The 17,528-nt window shown below is 39.8% G+C and overlaps 1 long non-coding RNA gene across 1 annotated transcript; it reads right to left on the minus strand.

Annotated features, from left to right (window-relative positions):
• Window positions 1–9,752: 9,752 nt before the first annotated feature.
• On the minus strand, window positions 9,753–16,121 carry LOC144994246 (uncharacterized). The gene is made up of 2 exons (XR_013657691.1): window positions 15,718–16,121; window positions 9,753–12,194 (listed from the first exon to the last, which is right to left on the minus strand). It is a non-coding gene; the product is annotated as an uncharacterized LOC144994246 (long non-coding RNA).
• Window positions 16,122–17,528: the final 1,407 nt, after the last annotated feature.

A 17,528-nucleotide genomic window follows, 5' to 3' on the forward strand; every position in this document is an offset into this window, starting at 1 on the left:
AGTTTTGATTTTAATGTAGGAAATTATCATATGTGCTTTTGGATTTTGACCTTTTGTTGTTCTGAAAGTGAAATTTACACCTTAAAAATATCTGTCACAAAAATAAAGCTTAGATTAATAGGATTTTAATCAAACTTAACTGTGTCCCTAATTATTTTGATTTTATCTAAATTTAAAAAAGATATTAGAATTCTTTCTAAAGATAATCAATAGGCTCTGGAATTTGTTACTTGATAACTTGATCTGCAATGTGTAGCAATGATTACTGAATTTAATGAAATGATAGTCTGATGATAATCAATGAGTATTACATCTCTTTTACATGGTGTGTGATTCACGTTACTGTTTACTGAAATCATGAATGAATGTTTCTGAGGATGATCAATCATTACTAGACACTGATTTAATAACTTGAAAAGAGTCTATCGGATCAGAACCGGAACACAAAAGCTATGCAAAACTATAAAATGAATGAACTCAGTAGGGGGTTGGGCTTGCTTCTTCCAAGCAATAAATCCAGCTCTACTTGACTTTAGTTAATGATCGCTGTTTTGAATTAGGCATATGTGATTTAAGTGTTTTTGTTATTGTTTTGTTTTTAATCCTATGCATTTTATCATTTCTGTCATGGGTTTGATAAATCTGTGTAAATTCTTTATTGCTTTGACTACAATCCTTGAAATAGATCCAAGCACAATTAAAATCTTTATTTAAGAGAGTCCTGTTAAAATCCTAAACCTCTATAGTGATAAACAGAAAACACCTGTTCTACACAAATCAATACAACATATCAGAGAATCTAAATGCTGTGAAATAGACATGTTAAGCTAATGAACTAATACTGCTCCAGTTTGTCTTACTGAAGATCCGATCACAGGAAACAATATGACAATTCAGTTCCTTTGTAGTGACACCAAAGAAAACAGACCATTTATGAAAACTGTACAGATGAATAAACAAAATAATGTTAGCATTTTTGATGAACCACTTACATACTAAAACAGTAGCGAAAAACAAAAAGGTGCAGATGCAGAAGTCAATTTTCTTAACAGAGCTGATTGAAAAAAAAAGAAGTCAATACACAAATTCAATTTGTTCACATCGTCGAAGCAATCAGACAAATGACAAATTTTAAATGGACAAAATGCAATATTAGGGTTAGAAAACAAAGCTAATTGTCAAAAGAAGAAAAAAAAACTCAAACAAACCAGTAAAACAGTCATCACTACTGCATAAACTTGAGTCGAATAATTGATTTACCTGCTGATCGTGATTTTTTTAAAATTTCTGCCAGATCATCTGGCGCCTGTGGAGGGTTTGCTTTGTCCAGGTCCGTAGAAGATCGTACAGAGGAGCGGTTGCATCTTTAGGGGGGAGCGCAGGTGTATCATTAGTCATCATTAGTACGGATGGCCTGCTTGACACGGCGCTTCGGCGCGCGTTTCACCTTCATGAAACTGCGTGTTTCGGCACAATGTTTCGGGGCGTGTGTCAACTAGAGCAAGTTACGTGGTTGATGACGTATGACGCGCCAAATGCTTCGTTTGGTCGAACCACCGTTCAGATGTCACTTGTGTTTTGAACAGTTGGGCGCGCTATTCTCAACAAATACGAAATTAATCCCGAACGTTTCCCGACCAGTTCTATTGTTTCCCCAGTATTGGAATGAGCATCAGTTTATTGCACTTTACCGTGGTTCTTTGTAAAAAACGTACTGTGGTTTAGGATCGTTTCAACTTGATTTCTCCAAATACAACAATACACTATGAATAAAAAAGTGTGTCAGAAAAATGAAATGTAAGTAAAGAAAGCTCAGCAGAACAAACAGTGACCACATGAGTTTAATTGTTTAGCTGTTTTACTATGTTTAGCCGTGTTTTGCCGAGTTATTTTGTCCTAAAGCCTCTGCACCATGAGTGAGAGGATGATGAGATTATATAGCACCCCTACAGTCCATTGCAGTAATGACAATGTTGAACAATTCTTAAATGAGTTTATGCACAGTGTACATATAGTTTCGTTGTTTTTATTGTTAGACAAATGAGTAAATCTGCTGGCTCAAACTTAGACATATAGGAGTTCAAAAATTATAATTGAGATGGAAAAAATATTAATTGAATTGGATTAATATGACATTTAGTTAGATAAATGTAAATTTGAGTTGTATAAACAATTACTGAGTTTTATAGACGTAAGAAATTAGGTTGAATAAATTTACTCAATTACCTCTTACCAATAGAAGTAATTCCTTTAAGTTAGCTAAATTGGATATATGCGTCACAAGGAAAATGGAAGATCAGAAACTCGTGCGTTTACTTTGTTCTTTTTCTACACGCAGAAACTCTTTTTGCTGATGCAGCCGTATTACTTTGATGGTCTTATAATCTTCATACGCCGTCATTAAAATATCCAACACTGTCTCACTGAAGTATAGTGCTCTTTTTCCACCATGCGTTTCCATGGTGACTCCGGAAATCGGCGATCCATTGAGAATGTCTGTGTACTCACCGTGCACATGCATTAACCCAGGGTTACCAAGTCGAGCCTAATTACGCCAACTCATATCCGGTCTTTTTAGAACCAACGTACTGCGTAAGCAAGTTCAGGTGGATTTCAGCCAGAGTTCAGGCTTAAAGTCAGGCAACTTAAACATGCTTCCTGGAATACCCCCCTCTAGGATGTCCACACAAAACGATGCTCTGATTGTCTCATCTCATTTTCAACAGCCACCTTGCATTAAAGAGCACACATGTATCACATGATCAGTGCTAACAGACTCCTTTCTCAGTGCACAGGGTTTGGGGAGATTGGGAAAAACAAAAACCATGAAAAACAAATGATTTGTACGACACGCCTGCGTGTCACTTGCTTCCCCCTTACAGGTTTTTGAAGTGTTTACATTGAAGTATGGCCCGCAGCATGCCTTCTGCATCTGCCTTCAGTGGATCCAGTCTGGCTTTATTGGTGGTAGGGGTTGATAACATAGGTAGGTCATTCAATCAAGCAGTCTTTGTGTAAAATGTAATATTAACCTCTTGGCTTGTTCCATACTTGATTTGCATTGTTGAGTATTCAGGTGTTACATTTATTAAAGTTGGGGGGGAATAAAACAGCATCTATCTGCCATTTTCGAATAATTCAAACGCAATGCATTGTGGCCCATAGGCAATGCATTATGGGCAATATTCACCAGTCGAGTGATCATCGATTCACTAGTTTTTCGCAGCGACGTCTGTACTGTAGATTCAGACACACCAACAAAATGGCTACCAATTGTGCACTACATAGGGGTTAGGGCAGTAATTTGGACACAGACTTAATGTCATGGTGCCTCTGGCAGCTTTCCTCCCCCTCCCCTATCCTGAGTCGACCAGCTGTGGCCACTCACCTCATTACCCTCTAGACCTCCATAAGGAGGTCCAGAGCCAGTATTCATGGCCAGTTTCTTACCCCTGATGATGCATAGTCTGGTCACTAAGTTTATCTTTGCCCATGTATTTATGCTCTTGTCTAACCTCCTCTTATGCCTTGTCTTCAGGACATGTAAACCACGGGTGGTCACCTGAGTCTCCGGACTTCCTGAGCCGAAGAACCTCACAGAATTCCAGGATTCATCCCATCAGGCCACAAACCACTATTCAGCTTCCTGCCTCGCCACAACTCCAAGCCACGCCGGATCAAAAAGCCTTACTAATGTGACCGAATGTCCTCTTACATTTGCACCCAAAATGGAGACTGGATTTGGTAGTGGTTAAAAGTATACAATTTATTAAAAACTTGACACAAGTTCCATAAAAGAAACGGTTAAAATAAATTCGGACAGTTGGACCGCACTCCAACACTGCATGAGGGCGGCTGCCTCCAGGATCTCCTCAGCCCCACTGCACCGGTGGGTAGCCATAAACACCACCAAGGGAGATCTCAATCCAAACCCTCACCAGGAGTACCTGCTCAGGGCCCCAATACACACACAAAAGAAACACACACACACTACAACCCAAACAGTGATTAAAAGAAAACAAAACAGAAGAGGTGCACCTGAGCAGGACAACTAATTTATAGGCCGAAAAAAGGGGGTCCCCCCTTACCCAATATTATGTATGGCACCCACCAGCTACCGTAAGGATAAAGGGAGGAGGCACCCACCTCCAGCCAGGTCCAACCACCAAGAGACTAACATGGGCCCAAAACAGTTTAAAATCGGATAAAAGCAAGTGTGTCAAGCTTGATTAATACATTAAAAACGACTAAAAACACTAAGCAAAACAGCAGTGGCAACTCTGCTGGAAAAAGACGAGTTAGTTCTCCCTGGGACAAACACATGTTTAAAAACCTTTATGTTACCTCTAATGCCCCAGGTTTAGAACTCATGCCACCACCTGTTAATATAAATACAATTTAAAATGTTAGGTTGCAAACTAGGCTGCACGGTGGCGCAGTGGTTAGCGCTCTTGCCTCACAGCAAGAAGGCCCCCCGGTTCAAGTCCCGGCTGGGGGATGTGAAAAAACAACATCAATGGGGGACCTTTCTGTGTGGAGTTTGCATGTTCTCCCCGTGCATGCGTGGGTTTTCTCCGGGATCTCTGGCTTCCTCCCACCGTCCAAAAACATGCTTCATAGGTTGATTGGCAACTCTAAATTGTCCATAGGTGTGAGTGTGAGAGTGAATGGATGTGTGATTGAGGATATTCTACCCTGTGACAGACTGGCGACCAGTCCAGGGCATCCCTTGCCTACGCCCAAGTGGCCAGGATAGGCTCCGGCAACCCCGTGACCCCGAAAGGGAAAAACGGTCAAGAAGATGAATGAATGAATGAATGTTGCAAACTCAAATGCTTAAAAGCTTTAGTAAAAGGACTTAAATGATTAAAAAATTTCATGGTTAGGTTTCATCAAAAACACAGGAAGGAGGACGTCTGCTTCATTCGTCATACTCAAAGCTGAAGCTGTCAGAGCTGCTTCAGAGAAGCTGCTGAGGGGGGAGTCAAACCTTCTTCCGTCTTCAGTCTCTTCAGCCAAGCCAGCAGAAGACTCTGACAGCAGCCAAGCACCATCTCTTCCATGACAAGACGTTCCAGGTTCACCTGTCCTCCGTTCTCCAGAACGATGACAGAAACTAGGGCAGCCTGCTCTCTCTGGCTGATCGGAGGCTTTCAGAAACTCCCCGTCAAGATCAGCCAGCTCCAGCAAACACAGACATGCTAGGTAATGAGCTGCAGGATGGAAAACACAAAGGCTACATTCACACTGCAAGGCTTGATGCTCAATTCCGATTTTTTGAAAAAAATCTGGTTTTTTTTTCAAGGCCATTCAAATTTCCAATTAAATGGGAACTTTTGTGATCTCCTGTGTGAGCGTAAAATGACCCAGAAGAGACCCGCATGCGCAGAAAGGAAGTCAACGGTGAACAAGTAGCTAACGTTAGCTATTGATGTCAGCAACAGTGTTGTCAAATCAAACCAAATCAAACTTATTTTATAAAAAACGATCAGAATTAATGAAGTTCGGCCTTAATTACAATAGGGGTTTATTCAGACATACTTCTGGTTTGTCAGAAGATTCATAACCCCTGTCGTTAAAGTAAAATATGTCCAACACAAGAGGCTTGCAGCTCTCATCTGCCTGCCCAGCTGTTGGACAGGACAGAAGAAAAAAAACAATATTTGGGAATCTCTTCATACCAGGAGCCAGGCCAGCCTGCCCCCCCCCCCCCCCCCCCCCCCAACACTGGGGTCCACTTTAAAGCCTTGAAGCTGCAAAGTTAGACTTAGATATGTTATTACTGCGTATTAACTGCCCTGGTGGCATGGTGGCAGCATGTAGAGGTTGAACAGAAGGGGTCCTACGATTGATCCCTGGGGCACACCACAAGTCAAGGCCATGTAGTCTGAGACACAACTCCCAATTTCAACAAAATATTTCCTGTCTTCTAGATAGGACTTGAGCCAACTTAGGGCAGATCCAGAGATGCAAACCCAGTCTTGGAGTCTGTGCAAAAGGATCCCAAGATCAACAGTATCAAAGGCAGCGCTCAGGTCTAGCAGGATTAAGACAGAGACTTTGCCATCATCAGTGTTCAGGCGGATGTCGTTGGTTACCTTGATAAGAGCCGTTTCTGTGCTATGATGGGGTCTAAAACCTGACTGGAAAACTACAAATGAATTGTTTAATAAGAGAAAGTCAGTGAGCTGTTGGTAGACAACTTTTTCAAGGACTTTTCCTATAAATAGCAGATTAGAGATAGGTCTGTAATTATTCAGTACAGTGGGATCAAGACCGCTCTTCTTCAGAAGGGGTTTAATGACTGCAGTTTTTAAGGCCTCGGGAAATATTGACTCTTGATTAACACACTCTGGAGAATGTGAGGGTCAGACCGGGGAAGTGAACCCCGAGGGAGCATTCACCTTCTGTCCCCCGCGCTTTTGACCACGGTCGTAAAGAAAAACGTCATCGCGGGGAGGGTTCAACACCATGCTTGGCCATTTCGCTGGAAATATTTACAAAAACCGCCCGGTTCCGATAAGACCCCTAGAGTTTGGCCTGAATAGAGGTGTCACCCCAAATAGGAATCCAATTGGTGACCTCGCTTCCCTTCCACTGACTCGTCCACCATAGATGATGTTTATGTTTTCGTTCCCGCCTACTTCAACGCAGAATTATGACGTTTGCAGCATATCGACGACGTACGGGTCAGATTCATGTGGCCTGGCTGTTCAGACGGCGGTCGCTTTTCAAAAGATCGGATACATATCGGATTCAGGACCAGATACCCAAGTGGCCTGTGTCGCATTTGAAAAGATCGGATCTGTGTCGTTCAGCCTGTCATGAAAAGATCAGATACAGGTCGCATGGGGCAAAAACATCAGATTGGGTCATTTCAGCCTTCAGTGTGAACGTAGCCTAAGCTGGAAGGCGTTGAGACAAAATTCACTAAACTTACTAGACGATTCTGCATCCCTTCTGGCTTTTGGAAGATCTGTTCAGGAACCTGCAGACAGTTTGGAGGAAAACAAACTGCTGGGAGGAGTCTGTAGAGGGGAAGTGGGAGGGAAAGAGCAGGAAGTTCCCAAAAAGCTTTGATTTGTGACCTAATCTGATGGAATCTGAAGAGAGTGTAGTTTGATGTCTAAAATACATGTGTTGTTGTGGGATCAGCTGATGATGTCTGATGTGGGAACAGCGGTCATTCATCACCTGAACGTTATCTAACCGCTGCAGTGTGAAGTACAGTTAACCAAGTCTCTGGTGTGTTTTAAAATCATGATGACATCACACACACAGCAAAGGGCCATGATATTTTTCCTGTTTTTATGACATCAGATAGTTTTTTGATGACATCACACGCACTCATTCTGGTTTTGATGACATCATTTGACATACATCCCAACTCAAGAAACATTGTCAACGGAGACAGTTTATACATGTTCTGATTGCAAGAGAAGCTAAAAGATACGGAAGAGACTCAAAAGATAAAGAGCAAACGAGAGACAAGACAACACATTCAATTCAATTCAATTCAAAGACAAAGATACGCATTCTAAAAGAAAAAATGCTTTTTCAATCTTTTGATAATCTTGAAATGCAAAGAATACAGGACCAAATTAATCAAATTAATCATTTGAACCCTCAAATAATGCAAGAGCTATCAACACAGAACCATTTACTTTGGGAAGAAATGAAAGAGGAAAGAAAACAGTACGCTTTACTTAGGGAAGAACTTCTCAGAAAGAACTCTTCCCAACCAGCCAGTGGTTCACAGAAAACATCTGTATTTGCTAAAGTGATGTACAGTGTAGGGGCAGTCTGTGCAGTTGGTTCCATTTTGTATGTAGCATCCAAAATGTTTTCACAGTGACAGCTTAGAGAAGGGTGTTTTTAGTTTAGTTCTTCATTTTTTGTAGTTTATGAGTTTAGCTTTTTATCCCGGTAGGTTTGGGTATTTATTCTTACGTTTTGACTTTACTGTCATGAAAATAAAGCTTAGAACAACAGGATTTTAATCTAATTTAACTGTGTCCCTAATTATTTTGATTTTATTTATTTCTATTTATTTACTTAATGATTTTAGTTTTAGAGATTTAGAAACAGTAGGCTTTTGAAAGGGAACATGTTTTATTAAGTTGCCAAAACAACATTTAGTAAGGCATATCTTTTCATTGTAGGTATTTTAGTTTTTCTTTTTTTGTAGTTTATCCAATAGCTATCTTTGGGACAATCAGTTAATTATAAATGTTATTCCTTCTGCGCCACATAGGATTATTCAATATTAAAAGCAATCTAAATACATCAAGTCATAGGAGTATATTTCATGTAGTGTTTTTTTAATTCATCAGTTTAGTTTTAGACATTTCAGACAGTATGATATTTAAATAAAAATCTTGTTTTATTTGGTAGCTAAGATACCAGGCAGTAAGGCATATCTGTGTTCCAAGGCTGCAAATGCTTGTAAACTGCTGTTAAGAAAAAAACACAACTTCAAATCAAGCTGCAGAGTAATTCCTTACGATATAAAGCCATGAAGTTTACTGTGTACAAAGCCACTTCCTTCCACAAAATAAAGATCTGTCCATCACTCAGTATTCAGAGGCAGTGACTTCTACAGTTAAAGTTTAGAGAGAACTGAAGAACGGGGAAACAGTCTTTGTTCCCTGAGGCCATTCCACTGCAGGGCTGTGGGTAGCCCACCTGCAGGATATAGCTGGTCTCTAGCAGCTCAGTGGCCTTGTGGAAGAGTGTCTGCCCATTGACTGGAAAGTCGTGAGTTCAAATCCAGAACTCCTCCTGGGACCCTCCCTGTGTGATACTCAGCATAAAAGGGTTGGATTGGGGGTCAAACCACCAAATGGTTCCCCAATGCAGCTGTGCCCCCCCCCAATGGCAGACAAGCTCTAAGGGACATGTAAAAGTAAAGTAACATGGAGCGAGTTTGGGAAATATGAACTAACATCTTTAACAATGGGACAGAAAAAGCCAACATACCCAGATGACTGTACAGATGAGAAGGGTCAAAGCTAGGACATCAACGAAGCAGCAAACAGCCTCAATTACTATTTTGTAAACGTGGATCCAGAGTTGGCAGCAGGAATTCCAGAGTGCAAAATCAGGAAGACAAAAATCCACCATGGAAAGGATCCCACACTCAATCCTTCTCTCTGATGGGAACGAAGAGGAAAAACTCTTAAGATATGACAGTGGGGAAACTAAAGAAATAAACCTAAACATATATTAGAATACAACGGTAGATATTTATTGAACTGCTCCTTAACATGACCATATTTCACTACTGTATAGAAATTTGGAGAAATAATTCTAAGAGTTCACTGCATCCTCTCTGTTTACTTCAAAAGCCAGCCGTCAGAATTGTGCATAAAGCTGGATATCTCGATCATACACACAATTTATTTGATCAATCCAGACTTTGAAAACTGTTTGACCTTTTTTGGTTTTTACACCAACAACTTCTAGGAACTTCAAGATCAAACTGATAAGAACCACAAAGAAAAGTTTCTGTGTGTCGGTTGCTTACTATATTAAAAGATTGCTTTTAATGTGGAATAATCCTATGTGGCGCAGAAGAAATAACATTCATAATTAACTGATTGTCCCAAAGATAATTATTGGATAAATTTCAAAAAATGAAAAACTAAAATACCTACAATGAAAAGATATGCCTTACTTACGATGGAGTGTCAGATAAATGCATGTAGACATTAAAGAAAAACACAATTATAAACAACAAACCACAACAAGAATCAAGTTTCTCATGCACGAGGGAGAGGAGCAAATGTGTTGGAAAAGGTCCACCACGTTTCTCTTCTCAAAGGTCTGCCCCTCCCTGTGCTGCTTTTATTAAGAACACATGTGGGAGGTAACAATTCAAGACAAAGAGGAAAAGTTCATTAGGGGGTGTCGTCAAATGACCCTTTTGGTTGGATTCTAAGTTCAAACAGTATCCCTTATCAGCTGAGGACAGTGTGTCGTAAACCCCTCATCCTGGGTGGGAGATGAGAAGCAGATGAACAAACACACAACTGTTTTCAGAAGAGGTAAAAAGGTCAATCTGAGTTAACATTTAAACATACATTTAACCAAATACATTTAAGCAATGATAATAATAAAACAAATTCCTTCACATACTCCCTCCTTTTTATCATTGAGAAATGTCAAAATCACACATCCAATATCACATCTCTTTTCAGTTTTCTGTGACATCTTCATTTTTATAACACTTTCAATTTACACTCAGATGAGAAGTTCTTTTTTTTCTCTCTCTCAAGTCATTTCAGTTTCAAAATCATTACAGTCATCTTGTTCTCCCTTTAATAACAAGTTGTATTCTTGACTCATAAGAACACTTTGTACTCAACCATTCACTGCTCTGGAAATCATAGATTGAATACAAGGAAAAATGCACATAGTGAACACACAACATATGATCAGTACCATAAGAATAGGTGTCACTATTTTTAACAAAAGTTGCCACCAGGAACCAAAAGCAAGCCAGGAGAAGAAATCCCAAGATTGGGGTTTCCTGTCATCCTGCATTGCCTGTTGAACCTTTTCAAGTTGATGTAATGCTTCTGTGATGCTGTGACCTTCATTGGTGTTGTCAGGAATAAATGTACAACAGGTATCATTTAACATTTTACAAACACCTCCTTCCTGAGCAACCAATAAGTCCAAAACCAATCTGTTCTGTAGAACCATAAGTTTCATGCTTGACATTTCTTTATTATAGCCTTTAAATGCTTTAATTGTAGCGTTCAAAAATAAACCTAATCGATAGTCAATGGTCTCAATTCTGAGAGCGTTTTAGCATTTCCCACCTAGGGAAACAATGCCATAGTTACCTTTTCCCCAGTATTCCAGTGTTTATGGTCTCCAGGAACATCTGATCCCCAAATGGAATCATGTGGCTTGACATCAATAAGGTTACGTCTGTGACGCAGGTGAGGCTCATGGACTGCAGAAACTATGAAAGTGTGACCTGTGACCTTTACAGAAACACAAATCCCACTCCAGTCTCTAGGCAGACTGAGGTAGAGGGGCTGCCCACATAACCAAAACATTTGATGAACCACATAAGTACCATTGTTACCTGGCATTAAATCTGGATTAGATCCAACACAACGTCCTCCAGGGCAGGGAACTGCATAACCATGGTAAACTCTGTCATTGATTATCTGGACTGTGAAGGGAACAAGAAGTTCATGACACATCTTCGTCGGCAAAGTTCCTAAAAACTCTGTGCCATTTTTAGTTACGCAATGTGGAAACACAGTTCCTGGTTCCACACTAACATATGGAGCTAATGATTTTGTCAATTTCAGTTTTTTAAACTAATACAAACTCTTGCAACTCCGTCTTACAAGAGTACCATTTGAAGTGGTGACGGCTCCAGTACTAATATACCCTCTGGTACTATATTCAATAACACAGTCGCTTTTCCACTCAGAAAATTGCTTTGGCTGCAAATTAGGATGTAGGGATGAAGCTTCAATTACAGAACAAACATAGCAATCCGATCTATTCTTTTCCTTAGCCAGTAACATAACATACCTATACCAAGAATTTGTCATATACAGGTGAGTTATGTTCATTTTTGGACTATTCAAAACATCATGTTCATCAATACTCAGCCATCGTCGAGAAATGTTTTTTTCCTTGTTGGTGGTTCTTCTTGTAGGTGGATAATGATTCCAAAAGAACCAAATCCATGTGGTTGCTCCTGTCAGGAATAGCAGGAACAGTAAACAAAATAAACTGTCTCTTAGCCCAGTTGGACACGCCATGGTGGATATGTGCCTATCTTCGGGAGGGAGAGGTTACTAGCACATCACCTCCTTAAGTCCTCTAACAGTGTAGGATCCGTGTAGTGCAAAAGAGTTCTGGTGTGCTTTCTTCCCTAAAACTAGGTGGATTCCCCTGCTTCGCTGACTTTGAGACAAGCAGCTTCTATACGGCTGCCTCCCTTTGTAGTCAGACTTCCCCACCTAGCAGTTGGAATTAGCCTCACCCAGATGCTTTTTCTTGCAGTGTGACAGGTGGATCCAAGACGTCCTTTCAGCAATCTTGACAGCTGTTGGTGTAGTCAGCAGGACTTGGAATGGCCCTTCCCAACGTGGGCTGGACCAACACTTCCTTTTTATGGCCTCCACAAACACCCAGTCACCAACCTGCACTGGTGAAGTGTCCTGTGGAGATAAGAAGGAATCTGGCACTTGATTTGTCCTTTGCACATCTTTAGTGGTAAACATTTTTCTCAAATAATCCACTAAATTTGCATCATCATCTGGAGAATGTTGCTGTGTAGGATCAATGTCTGGTAACCTATAAGAACGTCCATACAACATTTCAAAAGGCGTTAAAGGTTGACCTGCTGTGCGTGTGATACGCATGCTTAGTTGAACTAAGTCTATGCAGTCAGGCCACTGTCTGTTTGTCTCTTCCATGCATTTCTTTAACTTTGATTTGATAGTGCTATTAGTTCTCTTAACTAATCCTGCACTCTGTGGGTGATAACTACAATGTCTCTTTAGATCTATCACTTGATTCACAAAATGTGTACCATTATCACTTCTTATCACTTGTGGTATGCCAAAAGTTGGGATTATTCTTTTACAAATAGCTTTAGCTACTGTAATAGCATCTTGTGTTGCACATGGAAAAATTTCAACCCATTTGGAAAATGCATTAATAATCACTAAACAATATTTCAATCCTTTACTTTAATTCAATTCAATAAAATCCATATGGATTGTATGGAAAAGAAAAGGTGGTTCAGGAAATTTTCCTCTCTTAGGTCTAACATTGCCTTGGGGATTATGACGCATACATGTTACACATTGTTTACAAAAAATTTTTTGAATAGAGAATAAATCCATAAGTTGTATAATATTTCTCTAATAAATTCATCCTCCCTGTTGAATCATGGCAAGGCCCATGACTCAAAATTGCTGCCTATTTGTACATGGATTTTGGTAAAATAGGTTCCCCTTCTGTGCTGACATAAAGACCTTGTTCAACTTTGCTCCTTTTTCAACCAAAATTTTTTTATTGTTTTGGTGCACTGGGTGGCATATCTTTTTTTAAAAAAAATCAGCGGTTGCATCTGGAGTCAAATCCTCATTAGTGCACATTCCTACATCTTTTGTTGCAGGTTGCTTTGCTGTTGCATCTGCAAAGGCATTTCCTTAAGAATTATGATCTGTTCTTCGTGTGTGTCCCTCACATTTACATATTGCCACTTTAGATGGTAACATTACAGCAGTTAATAATTCTTTCAGTAAGTCTACATGCGTTACTGGTTTTCCTGTTGACGTTTTAAACCTTCTGTTCTTCCACTGTTGACAAAATAAATGCACTGTAGCAAACGCATATTGGCTATCAGTATAGATCGTAACTGGCTTATCTTTAAACAGTTTGCATGCTTCAGTTAAAGCTGTCAACTCTGCTGATTGTGCTGAGTAATTTCCACGCAGGGGTCCTGCCTTCAAAACCTTATCTTGAGTTACAACAGCAAAACCCACTTTGTTTCTGCCTGTCTCATCTTTCTTTGCTGACCCATCAACAAAAACTATTTCTCTTTCAGTGAGATCTAAAAATTCATCACCAATTGGTTGAATTACTAGTTCTGATTAATCTTTTATCTTGTCATTTCTTTTACCATCTAATCAATCTGATTTCTTCCTTTCAGGACAATCTCTCTCTCCCAATGATCTCTCTGTCCACAAATCCAACATCCATCATCAACCTGCTCTGACCCTCTTTTGCTACTTCCTCTAAACCTTCTTCAAAAATTTTCCTTAAAATTTCCTTTCCCACGTCCACGATCTCTTCCTCTCTTCACATTCCTTCCAAAAAACACATCACTACTTTCCTCCTGCCAAAATGTATCTACACTTTGATTCCTAAATTTATTTTTATTCACCATCACTTTTTCTGCATGAACAGCAAAATTCATAAACTGTTGTAGTGCTCCTGTAGGCAGATCTATGTAAAGTGTCCTTATCTAGTCTGCAATCTCTGGTTTCATAGCTTGTAGTAAAGCTTGTTTCAGCTGCTGTCTATAGGGACTTTTATCATTATCATTATCTCTGAGTCCACAATTAGCTTTAAAACTTCTTCGAATCTGACTCTAAAATCAGACACTAACTCTCCATCTTTTTGTTTAGTTTGACCAATCTTTCCATAATCAGGTCTCATTGGAAAGGCGTCTCTAATTCTTTGTCCTAAAAGTGTAAGACTTTGAATTAACTCTTAGAATGTTATGCGGAAGATGTCTGGGTGGATCGTCATCATTCATAGGATTCCTTTTTCCCTTTACTTTTGCCCAGTCTGCTTTCATAGCATTCATACATGGTTTCTGACATTTAATGCCATTCAGATGATAAGCTCTCTGAACTTCCATCATTTGCTCATGAAAATCCTGTGGATTTTCCCTGTGAGAGATAACTCCCCTCACTGCCTTCCTAACATCCTCTAATGTCCAGGTCCTAAACACAAGAAGTGTAGGCCTCTGGCCATTTTCTCCAGCTCTGGGATTGGGCACTTCAATGATTGGAAATGTCTATGCAACTTTAGATGACTCCCAGCTTCTTCCAAACCAACCCCCATAGTTTTACTCCATTCAAGTTTTTCCCTTTTCCTCCTAACATTATTTTTTCTTTTATTTGGTTTATTTCAATCAGTCACTGGTGGGGTAAAACCCGTCAACAGAGGAGCATTTGTCCCCTGGTAGGGAGGAGGTGAGAAATCAGCTGGTTTCTGCTCTCCCCCCTTTCATCCTGCTCCTGCTCGGTCTGCAGCCTGCTGCAGCCAGCTGTTGCAGGGGTCTGAGTCTCACAACTGATTTATCCTCCTTTTTTTAGCAATCAGACATGCTTCTCTAGTTTTACTTTTCTGAATGCCATTCTTTATTTTTCGTTGCTTCATTTAAGCACAGTTTTGCACAAATTAATTCTTCACTATTTTTTTGTTTCTTTTTTAGTTTTTATTCTAGTTTTTAATTGGTAACCGTTGAACTAATTCTGTACATTCCTGTACTCCAAGATTCCCCTTAAAATTGTAATTTTTATCCCATTTTCTCAAAAATGTAGTTGAATCTGGATGAACTCTTCACACATATTTTTAATCTCATTTTAATTCAACCTTTCCATTTGAATTCCCCCATTTTTTTTTCTTTTTTCTTTTATTTATGTTAGTCACAGAGTGTGATCAGAACCAACAGAGAATTTCTCTCAGGACCGAATTTCACTCCCCGTGCAACAAGCTTCTAGGTCAGACCTATTGTCTGATCCGGTCACACGTTTAGGGTCCTCCCAGGAGCAAAACCCGTTTTAGACTCTGGGTTCTTTTCACCTAAAGCCTAATGAGATGAAATCTTGTTCTACTTCAGCAAGCAGCCTTGTGTTAACACCGCAAGGTTTCCAGCTGCTCACTGCTTCGAACAAGTTCACTCCTTTCACACATGCACACACATTCACACCAAAAAAAACTTTTTTTATTTTATTTTTGTTGTTATTCCAGGCCTTTTAGGGACTTGAACCCTCTTACGCGTTTTAGGCTGCAGGACTCGAACCTACACCTTTATTCAGAATTCTGGACTTTTCCGGGACTCCAAACCCACACGTGTTTTAGGCAACAGGACTTGAACCTGTCCCTCAGAATTCTGGGCCACTTCGGGGACTTGAACCCCTGAAAAAGCGCTGTACTTGCCTTGTCGTTGTGGTCTGACTGGTTAACGAATAACGTCAATCCGGACCCAGGGATCAGACCAGTCGATTGGCCGGCGTAGAATTCACTACGACGGACTTTCCTCCGGAGACCTGGTCTCACGGGCTGTGCACAGACTTCAATCGGCATGGTCCTCCCCCAAGGACGCAGATATGTTGTCATCCGGCTCGAATGGACCAAAGAATGTCAGATAAATGCATCTAGACATTAAAGAAAAACACAATTATAAACAACAAACCACAACAAGAATCAAGTTTCTCATGCACGAGGGAGAGGAGCAAATGTGTTGGAAAAGGTCCACCACGTTTCTCTTCTCAAAGGTCTGCCCCTCCCTGTGCTGCTTTTATTAAGAACACATGTGGGAGGTAACAATTCAAGACAAAGAGGAAAAGTTCAATAGGGGGTGTCGTATAATGACCCATTTGGTTGGATTCTAACTTCAAACAGTATCCCTTATCAGCTCAGGACAGTGTGTCGTAAACCCCTCATCCTGGGTGGGAGATGAGAAGCAGATGAACAAACACACAACTGTTTTCAGAAGAGGTAAAAAGGTCAATCTGAGTTAACATTTAAACATACATTTAACCAAATACATTTAAGCAATGATAATAATAAAACAAATTCCTTCACATGGAGTTTTAGGGCCACGGTGAGGAAAAAAACTCTGGCCAAAGTTTCGAGAAAAAACTTGTCGTGTCGCGATAAAAGGCAAAATAAAGTTTCGAGATTAAAGTCGCAAAAACTCGTAAATGCACAGGATTATTGTGGATTGATTGATTGGTTGATTTGATTGATTTGAGTGTCATGCACTAATGTGCCCAGCCCACACTGGCTTATATGACACTGAAAGACAAAATACACAATACATAAAGATACATCCCCATCACAAAAAAAAAATCCAATAACCCCCCTAATCAGACTCTAACAGAATGCAAAGTGTCCATTCTTTTTGAAATGTGAAATGAAATTCATCCTCCACCACTTGCAGCTCACAGACCTCACAGTCTTTCCTCCTCAGGAATGCCTTTAAAGCGCCCTACTTCCACCTGTAGGGGGAGCACTCCTGCTCTCAGTTGAGCACATAAGGATCTTTGTCCTCTTTTTAAGGTATATATAACATATGGCTCAGCAGAAAATGTGTCCTTAATTTGCAAATTAAGATTAAGATTAAAATACTAGAAAACACTTTATACACGGCACTCAGAAGGCTAATGCCTCTATAATTCAGAGGGACTCTTGGGTCTGCTTGAGGGGATTTTGGAATCGGCTTGATGATCGATTTATACCAAATAGATGGTATAAAGCCATTCTTAAAACAGAATCTAAAGAGGCAATGTAAAGTATTTAACAATTTAGGACACCTAAGAACCTCGTTTGATAGTTCATCCACACCAGCCACTTTATGAAGTTTAGTTTTCTCAGTGACTTTTAGAACTTCCTCAATTGTAATATCTTGATTTATTTTGTCAGAGTAGTTCAGAGAAATTTTAAAACTATTGTCTTCAAACAGTTTTTTGGATTTGCACATATTCAGAAAAAACTGGTCATCAAACAAGTGGGAACTACTATTACAGGTAAACAAGTTCTTATAATCTGACTCCCACTTGTTTAACACTTGCTCTGTTAGAAAAACAGATTCTCCAGAGTCTGTTAAAATCTCATGTAGAATTGGCCTTCTACTTTTAGGTCCGAGTTTATTTATTTCTCTCCAAAATAACTGTGATTTATTATTTTGCAAATGCAGTTGTAGTTGAAGAGCTTTACCCCTCCTGAAACGTCTTTTAAATAATCTT

Source organism: Oryzias latipes, chromosome 8 (assembly GCF_053564925.1).
Source record: "Oryzias latipes strain Hd-rR chromosome 8, Olatipes_Hd-rR_3.1".
Classification (NCBI taxonomy): domain Eukaryota; kingdom Metazoa; phylum Chordata; class Actinopteri; order Beloniformes; family Adrianichthyidae; genus Oryzias; species Oryzias latipes.